Source organism: Balaenoptera borealis (assembly GCF_965194805.1).
Source record: "Balaenoptera borealis genome assembly, chromosome: 6".
Classification (NCBI taxonomy): Eukaryota; Metazoa; Chordata; class Mammalia; order Artiodactyla; family Balaenopteridae; genus Balaenoptera; species Balaenoptera borealis.
In genome coordinates this window covers 42,497,225-42,510,634 of record NC_138863.1, presented here as the reverse complement: position 1 = coordinate 42,510,634, position 13,410 = coordinate 42,497,225, and the positions used below count along the sequence as shown (strand labels likewise).

At 33.7% G+C, this 13,410-nt stretch overlaps 1 long non-coding RNA gene across 1 annotated transcript in view; it reads right to left on the bottom strand.

Moving 5' to 3' along the window:
* The window catches only part of LOC309631036, a 39,251-nt gene extending 25,841 nt beyond the window's left edge, over positions 1–13,410 (bottom strand). Inside the window, exon 1 of the long non-coding RNA XR_014246029.1 lies at positions 1–13,410. This exon is cut by the window's left edge and continues 19,034 nt beyond it. This is a non-coding gene — a long non-coding RNA (uncharacterized lncRNA).

The window sequence follows — 13,410 nt, the reverse complement described above, 5'->3', positions numbered from 1 at the left end:
TCATTTAAAAAAAGGGTTTTTTGAAAAAACTCATTTGGGAATATTTCACTCTATATTCACTCCCCGGCTATTCTTAATTCACACTAGTATCCTAAAGGGTCTGAGAATTATAGAAGAAAAAAACTGATTAAATTTGCTTATCATATCATTTTCCAAATGTACTTGACCTTGGAGACTTTTTTTAAAAATTAAAATATAACACCTATTAGTCTCCTGAAATTAGTGTTTTCAGAGACACCCTGTGGGAAACATGACCTTCTTGGAAACTAGCATAGAGCGCATGAGTGGTGCTGTGGAGATTTCAGGAGATAAAACAAGAGACGTAAATCAGCACCATATCACAGAATACTTACAATGAAGAGCTGAGGAGAATGGACTTAATTCTGCAAGCAAGCTGGAAAAAAATCTTGAAGGATTTTGGCAAAGAAAGTGATGTGGTAAATATCATACCCAGAAATACCCCATGTATCTTGAATATTTAATAATATGTACAGGTATTTCGGTAATAATTTTTCAGACAGCAAACCTCTGCTAACATTAGTGCCTCCAACTTCATACAAGAAAATTTGCATCTGTTGAGTAGAGTGAGTACCAAACTTTATTAGAATAATGGTCCTTCTGTTTGTAGTCTGCCATCACCCATCTTTTAAAATCATTATTTTAATGGATTTATGATTTACCACAATGAAAAATTATTGAAAATAATACCCAGGATAACTTTAGGGGAGGCAGGTCTATGCAATTAATAGCTAAAATGTTTTCACCCTTGACACATCAATTGAAGTTTGCTTTTCTATAAGCTGTGTGAATTGTTTTTATTGATAAGTAATGTTTTAAATGGTCCGATTATAGCTATTTCTATTATACCTGCATGTACCACAGACGTATAAACCATTTGTGGAAAGAGACTGCTCATAACTAAGTTTTTAAAACCACTAAAGTGCCAAAATTCCATGTAGCTCATCATTTGTTGTTGATATAATGTTACTCAAGAGTGTGGTCATCAGAGGACCATCTCAAAAGTGTCTGGAATGTCAGTTAAAAATACAAACGGTGGGACTTCCTCCCAGACCAACTGAAACAATATCTTGGATGGGGCTGGGGGGAAATATAGGCATTCAGAAATTTTTCCAGGAGCTACCGATGCCCATGAAGGTTTAAAAACCCTGGCCTATTAGGTCAGAGAAGGAGAGAAAAATCTCATTCAAATTTCAAAAGTTGTTGCAAAAGAGCAGTAAGCCACTGAGTCAAGACTTATTAAGCAATCGTTATGTATAAAAGCTCCATTGAGACTCCATAAGATGCCCTCATATAAGATTACAAAGTTGTAAAAGCGGAAGAAACTTAGCATAAATGAAAAAGACAATAAACATTGGATGTAATCGTATAAATGCATAGGAAACATATGTGCAAATATTATATATAAAAGTCTCAGATTTTTATAAATATTGATAAATTACTCAACCATCGCATTTTATATCTGTGAAAGCCAAGGCTTAAGAGCTTAGCTGTGTCTCAACAATCCAAGCATGCTCCTGATTCCAGGACTTGAAAATTCCCTCTGCCTACAAGGCTCTTTCTCTAGTAATTTTTCCTGGGTTTCTCATAAAGAAAAGCCTAAAAGGCAAAGCCTTATGTGTTATGATATAATTTGGGAGCGCAGTCCCAGGGATTCAGGAGTGAGGGAAAGAAAGACTAAGGGGAAGGGAGTAGAGAGAGGAAAACTAAAAATGCTGTGTTACAAAGTTGACCACAGCTTGGTATCAAGTGCAGCTAATGTCTCCATCTCATGGGACCTCTGAGGACATAAAAGACTGTGTCTCAGGATTTACTTCTGGGATGAAAAGAGTGAGAAGAATTTATCCTTTAGCTCCCATCTCCTATTAGTTAAAATATGCATCCTGAGGCATTGACTCCTCTGTGTTTCTAGATCACATGTGAATGGATACCAAGCAATTCAGGCAGTGTTTCACGCCTCAGCATCAACAGGGAAGCTGCCATCTAGGGTGGTTCTGGGGCAATGCTGTGTCTGCTTGAAGGTGGTCAGAAACCATATGAAGTTAGTTTACATAGCAACAGCTGGAGAGAAACAAGTGTCTGAAAGACCCAGACAGGTGAGTCTGAGAGGTTCTGCGAGCATGGCTTCATCTCCCAAACATCATTTCCATAAAAAGGACTTTCTGATCCATTTAGTAGGGAGTAATATTTGTTGTAGCAATTAACACTTTGTGGTATTATATTACATACTGTTTTTGCATACTATTTTCTTCTCTCACTAGGATGTAAGTTCCTCGAGTTCAGGGACTTGGTTAAGGTCATTGCCTTCACTCCAGTGCTCAGCACAGTACTTTAAACATAGCAGATGCACAGGAAATACTTGTTGAAAAAATGAGTAAATGAATCGATTAAGTGACTTGTCCAAGGTGGCTCAGTCAATGACAGAGACCAGAGCAGAACTTAGATAACATGGATTCAAATCATTTAACATTGTGCTGAAACAATGTTACAGAATTGGATTATAATAAAAGGAATAAAATAAAGGCAAACAAGCAGTGTTTCATATGTCATAAATATTCGTAACATTCCTTTATGTCTTCACTTATCTAGGTCAGCACTGTCCAATATAAATTTACTTGATGATGAAAATATTCTATATATATACTGTACAGTATGGTAGCCACTAGCCCTATATGGGTATGGAGCACTTGAAATGTGGCTAGTGTGACTAAATAACTGGATTTTAAATTTTATTTATCTTTAATTAATTTAAATTTAAATAGCCACATGTGGCTAGTAGCTGTCATATTAGACAGTGCATCTATAGGTATTTATCTATAATTTAACAAACTAATATTTTAAAAACTGCCAACTTGACAAACGAGCCAGTTTTAAAGATTTAAATCAAGTAGGAGCAACAGTTTGACCCATATTTTGTATTTTAAATTTTTCCTCTAGAAACTTGCATGAAGATTAAATAAATAAAGGGAGAGTTTGATTCAGAACATTGAAACTATAAGTGTTTGGGGGCAGGAGGGGCAGAATTCATTGGATTGTTTGAAGAGTCTAAGGCTTTTTAATTTCTCCCTGAATTATCTGGTTGGATTTAGTACTAACAAGACTAGGTCAAGGGTTCCTGCAAACGAAGTTTAAAATTTTTAAACTTAAAACATTACTTTTTTTTTTACCCCCCCCCCCCCCAAAAAAAAGTATTATTTAAGTCTGAAGCTACCTGCTTCAACTCTGCTCAGACAGCTTGGTGAACTTGCTTGCTAGGAATGGTATCCTGAGGGCGAGAAACCACAGGCATACTGGTCTTGAGGAGGGCACAGTGCAGTGAGCCTTCCCCAAGCCTGCTCTCAATACCACTCATCAGGGGTAGAGGAATGTTTTAAAACTCTACATAAAAGTAGCTGAAAGAATACTTGGAATATTGTTTCATTTTCTCCCGGATTTCAGTCTTCCTAGAAGCAGTCAAGATGTCCTAATCTTTTCTAAATGTGAAATCAATGTGGAGATAAGAATATTCCCTAAAATATCTGTGCTGAAATGAAGAAAAAGACTCTGGGCTGGCACAAACCATTTTGGTTTTATTCCTTGTATATTTTGCACATATTAAAAGGAGAGAGTGAAAAGCATTCAGTCAAAGGAATAGATGCCATGATAATAAAAATATAATTTGTTATAATGCCAAAATAACAGGGGCAGTAATATGACAGCACTGAAGGAAACGTGATAGAAAATTAGAGACAGCATTAGGCTTAACCCAATTAAGATGGCATACATTTAATGGCCTCCGGAGAAAGTTAATTTTTAGACCACTCTCTCTCTCCCTACCTGGAAATATCTCTTTATGTCTAACTTAAATATCTCATAGTGCAATTTAAATTCATTTCCTTTTTGTGATGCCCAGTGGAGTAAAAAGTATGGACTACTTTCCTTTGAGGGATAAGCCATAATTTGTTTAAAGATCGATAAATAGGTAGCTTCTCAGATTTCTCCAGGCTAATGACTCTGTTTAATGTTTCCTTAGAGGTCTCCATTATTGTTGTCATTCTACTCTGAACTCTGTCTAAATTCCCTGCATTCCTTTTAAGTTTATGAGCCTCACAGTTACTTTTTTAGACTGCAACTGTGAATGGCACACAGCACTCAACAACTAGGCTTGGCTGCCATACGTGCCCTGCCATTAAACATAATCTTCATTGTGCCCGTTCTGCATTCTCATAATGTACTACACTGGAGTGAAGTATGAACAGAGGTGCCAAGCATCTGACTCCACTTCAGTGATATTTGTAGATCTGTAGGTAAAAGCAGTCTGTCGAGTATTTACCTTTCCCACTTGATTTTTTTTTCCTCTTTCTTTTCTGCTCTCTTAAAAGGTGAATTACCATGATCTGGCTGTATATGGCTTGGTTGCTGTATTTTAGTTTTCCCCTGTGTTGTTCCTTTGAAAGCGCTAGCAAATAGATGAGGACACCCGGTTTGCTGCATTTTCCTTCCTTATTGCTGTTTTCTTTTTAAAGCCTTGAGAAAATGACTTGACATGGTGTACGAATGTATGCCTTTCATTCCTATATGCTACCTCTGACTTTTATGGCTCTATTCATTTTTCTTCAAATTATTATTTCGTTAGTTATTTTACTGCTTCCCTACTGGTTCACAAGCAAATTTCTCTTTTACTTTCTTACAATTGTACTAAAAGGTAGCAAAATCATGATTAGCCTGGAGCTTTTAAAGGCAGAATGGGTGTTAAGTGGACTCAAGTAACTATATCATCCAGGCTGGGGAAGATTATTGAATTTGGACAACTGAACACAAGCACAGTAAGGAAGATTTATGAATGAGCAAAAGCTGTATCTCTCAAAATGTTACTTTGTATTTTTGCTTCTATCTTCCCCCTTATGAATATAGTGTAATGAGTTACAAATTCTCACTCAATTTGTAATTTTCTGTGGAATAACTGAGGTTATTGCTGGGGAGTTTTCTTTATATTTGCAAATTAAGCACTTAATTGTGACTTGTCTAATAGCCTACACTTGATGACCATAAGAACACATTAAAGAATATTGCTTTAAAAGATCAGTTGATCTGTGCAGTATATTGTGTGTTGTCAAGGCATGTCTTCAACAATAACAGTTTGAGGTCTTTTAATTTCACAATTTCATGAGTAATTTTCACTTCAAGCTCTGGAATGCTGATAATTTTCACTTATTTTAGTACAATTGTCATAATATGTTATTTTTGTTAGGAGATCTGTTATAGTCACAGTTAAATCTAGGCTTACTAGTTTTCTTAGAATCAATACAATGTCTTCTAATGAAACAAAATTTTTACTTTTTTGAGATGTCATCATTTACCTCCCCAAAGAACTTTGCATTGCAGTTGAGAATGCTAAATACCTACAATTACTTCAGAAACAAATACTTTACCATAAAAAATTAAGATGGGTGATTACTCTTATTTTGTGTAGTATCCTTATCAACAACTATTCCCTTCTCTAATAGCAATTTTTATAGCCAATTTTAGATTACTATGGATAACAACTTATGCTATCATGACAAAAATTAACCTAATAAGAATAAGTAATATTTTACATGGAGTTCAGATAGAGTCCACGGCTAGTTTTTCTACTGGACAAAATGCATTATTCAACCAGACACTAAAATTGATTCTTAAAAGAAAGACATTATTGCAGTCCTAAAAATGGTGAGGGTCTATGTTTAGCACAATTGATACTATGCATAAAGAAAATATGAGGCCATTTACAAAAATACTTGACCAAAAACTGGGAAATACTAACTTTATTAATATATTTATTATATAATTACCAAGCCAACAGTACCTTAGTCAATCTGTGTGGTGAAAGAGGTATGGGTTTTGGATCAAAATACATGCTGTGCCACTGAATAATTGTGTGATCATGAACAAATTACTCTGTAGAATTTATTTCTTCCTAGTATAAATGGTAATAACCACTTCATACAATTAAATGAAATAAGTGTAAAAATTCTGATAAATGAACTATTCATCCAACATAGATTTTTTTTTTTAATGAGTCTACCATGTGGGGAGATAAAGCATATAAGTAAGTCTTAGGTGCCATTATTTTCAATAGCATTTGCTCACTTTGTATCTCTGTGTTACACATTTGATAATTCTTGCAATATTTTAAACTTTTTCACTATTGTTATATTTGTTATGCTGATCTGTGATCAGTGACCTTTGATGTCACTATTGCAAAAAGATTATGATTCACTGAAGGTACAGATGATGGTTAGCATGTTTTAGCAATAATGTATTCTTTGATTAAGGTTTGTACAATTTTTTTAGACATAATGCTATTGCACACTTAATAGACTACAGAATAAACATAACTTTTATATGCACTGTAAAACCAAAAAATTGTGTGACTTTATTTAGTTGCAATGTTTGCTTTATTTCAGTGATCTGGAACCGAACCCTCAATATCTCCACGGTATGCCTGTAATCATAATTTATTACAATTGTGATGGGTACTATTAGAGAAAGGCAAATAGCACCAAGATGGTACCTATATCTGGGAGCTAGCCTAGTCTCAGGTGTAAGTGCAGCCACACCCAAGGAAGGAGCATTTAAATTGGGATTTAAAGCAAGAGGAGGAGGCATTAGCCTGATAAAGAATCAGAGAAGTCTTTCTACCAGAATAGCTGAAGTTTCTGTGATTCCAAGTTGAAGGTCAGTGAGATCATGAGAGGCTCTTAAATTTCTCTTTTATGTAATTCACCTGTTTGTGAATTCCCTAGCATTGTTTATGATCTTCTTCTTCTTCTTTTTCCCTTTAATGCTTACTTAATATGTAGTATTGTGTATGACAGACAAAATAATTGCTGAATTGAAGTTTGGCTGTTTTAGATGGAAGGCCCAACCAAAGTGTGCCTCGCTAAATATCAAACAGCCATAACTATATTTTAATTTGACAAAAAATTCTTTTGCTCCTTTATTTGAATGAGAATTCATTGACTGCCAGGCTGAAGCCATCAGGAATTACAGGAATCTCATGGACCTATTCCACATTTTAAAATTTGTTATTGTTTATAGTTAATAGCAGTCAAAAAAGTGCATTTGTACTTAGTGCTCCATTCCTTACCAAATCAACTGGGATATCTCCAGCTGAAAATATTTTTTAAAACATGAGGAATTTTTACTAAACCTGTAGAGTTTGCTTTTTTCTTTTCAATTCTCTAAAGAATTCCTAACTTAAATTTGTTAAACTCTTTATGTAGGAGACTATTTAATATTTTGTTTTGAAAAACAAAAAAAAGATTGCTGAGCTATCTTCCAGAAGCCCTATCAGTAAATAATGTGCTCATTATTTTTAGTTTAAACATGAACAGATGTGAATTTTTCCTTATTTATTTCAGCTAAGAACTACCATTATCATAAGCAATTTAACAGCCATTCTGCTTTGGGCCAAAGGACTTAATAAATATTTATTGTGATTGTCCTTAGTGGTCACTTCTAAATTAACCTCTTCTACTACTACTACTGACCTTTAACATACTGCCTTAAATATGGAATTTAAAAGGGAAATTAGCAAATGTAGCATAGCTATCAAAATCAAGTCATTTTAGTTTTTATATTTCTTTCGTATATTGCAAATCCTAATTACATATTCCATATGTTTTCTGAGGGCACAAAACGTTAAAAGAACTTTCTTGATTGTTTAGTTTAAAAGTGTTATTGCTAAACAGCAAATATATTCAGACTAAAATCTATCAAGTCAACCATCACTTAAATGAACAGGGAAAAGTGTGACAAACAGAGGTACTAAAATTATATCTTTTAAATCAGTAACGTCAGTACCAGTTGAAGTTGACTCTAATTGAAATGCATTTTCATGTATTCAATTCATTCCAAACACAGGCTTTATGTAATTACCTCATTAGCCAAGAATGGGCAAACATGAAAACATATTTCCGTTGACATTTAAAAGTTTGGATATTATTGACATACACTGATTGATTGCCTAGGCTATGCAGATATATCCAATTTCTAAGGAGCAAAACTGCAAATCTGTCAATAAATTTTTGTTATATTATGATTTTATTTTGGTAGAATGTCATGCTTTCTTTCTTTTCCTTATAACACTTTCTTATCTCATTATATCCTGTTATTTCATTTTCCTTCACTCTCTCTTTTTACCAATCTGGCTTTCAGTTTTTTTGTAATTTAAAATCTTCCCAACATAACAAAGAACTTTCCTCTTCCGTTTTATTCTTTCTCATTCCATTGTTCACATTGGCTCTCGGTTTTACTTGACACTCAGTCCTGTCAAACTGTATACTTATTTCTATTATCGGAAATGTTTATTCTAATTCATTGAACAAATAAAAGACAATGCTGAATGTAATATAATATGATCTTTCCTCAGTTGTTACCACTGACATAATGTTTTCCCCCTTTATTGATACTCCAGTCTTAAACATTACCTGATATTTTAATTCCGCTCCAATTCTCTAACTATTTAAACATTTTATATGTATACTTTCACATTATTATTAAAAATTCCTTAATAATTCAAAATTTGTCTTATTTTTTCTTCCAAATATGAATGAATGCTGCTTGACTTTTTCAAGAGTCTCACTTCCTGACATGCTTAATGGATTAAAATGTAATAGGGATTCATACCACAGGTATTATATGATAAACAGTATACGGCTGCTTTCTTTTCCAGTGGCGGTAACTTTGACTGTTAATAAATTATGAAACCATGTTAACATGAAAGTGTTTTCAAAATTTCTATCAGCCATTTCAAGAATATTCTCATCCTAAAACAGTCCTAAGGGGCTAGAATATGAATTATTTTTATTTTGTTCGTGCTGTTTATTATTATTATTATACTGGATAGGAGAGGATAAGGTGGTATAACAGAAAAAAGTTCTTTGCTCCCCAGGGTAGTGGAAGATTGGGAGTAGCTGGGAGAGAACTTCAAGAGATGAGATTGTCATCCTTTGGGCCTTGGGGAAACACTGAAGAGACATTGTTTATTTTCTAATTTTGCTTGAGCATGACAATGGAGGAAAGGGACTTTGCTGTTCTTACCTTTCCTCTGTACCTCCCACTATTTCACTTTGAGTATCTCACGTCTTCAACTCTGGACATCCCTCTGTCTCCTGCATTTCTTTGTTTTTCTCCCTTTCCTGTGACCCTGATTTAGAATTTCTCTCTAACAAGTAGTATAAATGTTTGGAAAAATATTTTGGCACAAATGATTACAAACGTACCCCATGTCCAAGAGACAAGACTGTTTCTACACATAAACACATCTATATTTAAAATTCAGTTCTTTGGAGTACTACCAAATTCCCAACATATTCTTAGTACTATTCTGCCCTCACCCTGAAGTAATAAAGTTATATGGATATTGGTTTCCCCCTGATTTTTGTTAGTATTTCTTTACTTATAACACAATGTACCCTTAAGATGGAGTGTTCACCTTGATTTTGAGTTTCCTAATATAACATTTTCTAAAATAAGACTTGCATTTTTCACATTGATGTATCAAGAACGTGTCTATTGAAATTAAGATGATCTAATTTTGTTCTCCCTTTCTTCTATATTTGAAGTCCTAATGCTCATCTTATACTTTAGATCCGTATCCAACGACGCTTTGGGAAAACAAAACTTGATTAAGTTAACTGTAATCATTTTCCATTGGAACAATCTAGTTTTTCCATTGTGTTAACAACAAAAGTAAAACATTTGAAAAATGTTAAATGCATTATTAATAATTAAAGTTAGAAAACAAAAATATTATACTCTGTCTAGTTATAATTGTGTAGAAAATTTCTGGAAATAAAATAATAAACTATTAAGGGCGTTACTCTCTTGAGCAGAGGACTTGAAGTTTAGATTAGGAAGAGATTTATTATTGTATACTCTTCATTGTTTTGTTTAAATGGTTTGGCTATTATAATAAGCAATTGGTTTTTATTGTTGAATAATGGATGATTAAGACCACTGAAGAGCGCATAACATGTGAAATACAAATTTGTATCTTGAGCAATAACAAAACTACCAAGCCAGAAAATGTATTTGCTGGAAAACAAAAAAACATGTTTTCCAGAATGTACTTACATTGCACACACAAAGAGACTCACACACACACACGCACACACGCACACACACAGAGCTGCATTAGAGTTCAAATACTGGCTAAAAAGTTGATCATCATTTGCAAAGTAATATGATTTCACATGTATATCATATTTACTCAGAAATCTGAATCATGGACATCAATTATCATTATTTAGAAAAAAATATACTAATCTTTTAAAGTGTGATTGTATATACTTGTTTCTAATATTGATTATACTCCTGAGCAGCTATGATTTTTCACTCATCAAGGATTAATCTCAAAGCCAGCTATCTAGTCCCTTGCAGAGACAGTACATGCCAGGAATACTGGAGGCCGTCACAAAGACACATGGAGGCTGAAGTCTCACTCCCCCTTTTGAAAGGATAATCTTGCCCCTTACCCTTTTAAAGATGGGCAGGCTGTGGTCCCTCTGGGGAAAATGGAGCCGGAGACAATGCTATATAAGCCTCATCATGACAACTTCTCCATTTTGCTAGGCAGGCCAACCCTACTTGAACTTGTTGAGAGAAATAAAGACAGTCAGTTTTCAAAACAATTAGGACTTTAATGCTCTTTGGAGATGAAATTCTTGGCTGAGAATCTAAATAAAATGATCATAGTTTAAACTACAAAGAATTCAAAAATAGTTTATGTTGAGAAGAAAATGGGAATCGCCAATGGTATTCTCATAGTGTTAATTTGATTGCATGTTGGTCTGCTTACAGCCAGATGTCCTCCTTTGCTATTGAGCACATTGAGAAATTAAGATTCCATGCATTTCTCTAATTGCTCCCTTGAAATGAAAATTTCTATGCCTTTCTCACAGTCATATCAGAGATGAAAACTACACATCTATGTTAGTACATTCATCTTTTTCAACAAAGATTGAGAGATAAGAGTATTATTAGTTTAATCATGAGTGTGTACGAGGATAGCAATTATATTTTCTCCCTGCAAGTGTCAGCTGCCCATATGAAGTGAAACTCTGAAAGTTACAGCTACATTTTCCCACTTGCCTAAGGAATGCAGATACATATAAATGAAACAGTGCTCTTGGCTAATTATCTAGTCAGTGGCCACTGTCATGTTCCTTACTAAGAAATCAATTTTTAAAAGTCAGAAGGAGATATAATAAATACAGCTTCAGTCACTGACCAGCAAAAAAGCATGCCAAGTTAAGTAGTCTTGGCCCTAGGAAGGAGGATGTTAAAATGTAGAGATTTTGAGTATATTCATAAGAAAATTTAGTTAAAGTTAATTAAAAAAAAGTCTGCCAGTAGCCTACATTGTTAGTTGTCTACAAATATGCTACTCTGTAATATTTTATCTTGGTCACTTTAAGTTAAAATGGAACATTTAATGTATTAATTTCATTTTTCCTTTTAAAAGTTAAGTTCCAAGCTATGTTCTATCTCTGTACAAGGAAAAGGTTAAGAAGCTTAATTACCAAAATCCAAATAATTTATTTAGAATTAGAGAAATATTGAAATATTGTGTATGCCAATGATCTTCACATTCTCTAAAGAGAACTAATCTAATTAATTATAACTCTTTAATTGTACTTTATCAATCTGATGATGTATGTTAAATTTTATTTAGGTGGACTTTTCCATTTGCTACAACTACCCCTTTCATAATTGTTTTTGTGGTATTAATTCTCTGATTTATGCTAGGCAATCTGAAGAAGATGAAGAGAGAAAATTGACAAGTTAGCATTGTGCATATATTTGAAACAGGCAAAGAGGGTATTATTTTCTTACAATAGGAAATAAAAATGTATGATATAAAACTATTACTATATATAGAAAATATGAATCAATAAAACCATGAAAATTTGAGTTTAAGATTTTAAGAAAAACCTGGAGAAAATGGAGAATATCTGGAGGACAGCTGCTAAAATGAGAAGGTGAAAATCATGTCATATGATAAATAATTAAAGAAAATGAATATATCGGGTCTGGAAATTGTAGACTTAAAAGAAAGATAATTCTTGAACTTAAAAATGTAAGAATCCCAAAACAGGGATCACAACTGACACAGAATAACTAAATTTATAGGGAGGCGATATTTGGCTCCTCATAAAGTATAGTGTTCTAACAGTTGCTTTTACTCCTTTGATTTGTTCATGTTTCTTTCTATTGTCTACCTCCAATCCCCCACCTACCACCCAGTTTAAGACAGACCCTATTTATCTCTCACTTGGACTATTATAATAGCTTGCTTAGTGACATCCATGCCTCAAGTTTCCCAATGCTAATGTTAGTCCTTTATTTTGCTTTCAAAAGAACTTACTGAAGTACATATATGAGTATGTCTTTCTCTTTGGAAAACTTCAGTGGTTTGCTTTCACCTAGAGAATAACGTCTAAACCTTGAAACACATTAAAACCTTTCACAATCCACCAGGAAATACATTTCAGGTGCCTTCTTTTGCCTTTCCAGTCACTCCATGTGTCTTGTATTTGGATTACCATGCACACTCACACTTCTAAACATTTATCACTTCTACTATGCTTATTTGGACTACATTTTCTCCTTTAATTTTTAGTTACATGGTAAAAATTCCTTGTAATCTAGCTCAAATATTATTTCTTTTATGAGGTCTTTTCTGACTTTCCAAAGAGATAGTCTCTCTTTACCTCCTATTGATTTGACTTCATTTTGACACATATCCTACTATTGTCTAGTTATTTGCTTATTGGTTCATTTCTCCAAGGAGAAAGGGATCTCTCTGGGAACCAACACTCACAGTATTCCTGTTGATAGCTGAAGCAATAAGACAGTGTCTGGAACGTAGTTGATTCTACATCTATCTTTTTTTTTAAGTGTAAAAAAAAGAAGTGCTCATGCAGGAAGTAGATGTTTGTTTTTCAAGACTGTTAGAAGAATTGGCTATATTGACTGAGACTGAACTTGGAATTTCCCCAAGACACTAACAAAACACTAAGATCCTATGTTTGCAGAGTAATTTCAGAATATCAGGTCATACACACACACATACACAAACACATACATAAACATACATACATGCACAACTGCAACAATAACACAAAAAGATCTCACCATAGAAAATCACTAGAATCAGTAATTTTCATGAAGTAATCATACTGGAGACATAGCGTGTTGGAAATTTTCGTGCATTATTGCTTTCTGCTTAGTCTGTGGTGAAAATTCATTAAAAGAGCAGGTAGATGTAATGAACATGAAATGTAAGTATTCATGACACATTTTTGACTAACTGGCGTGGTAAAACAGAAAGTTTCAAAAATTGGAACAACTTCTTTACCAACAAAG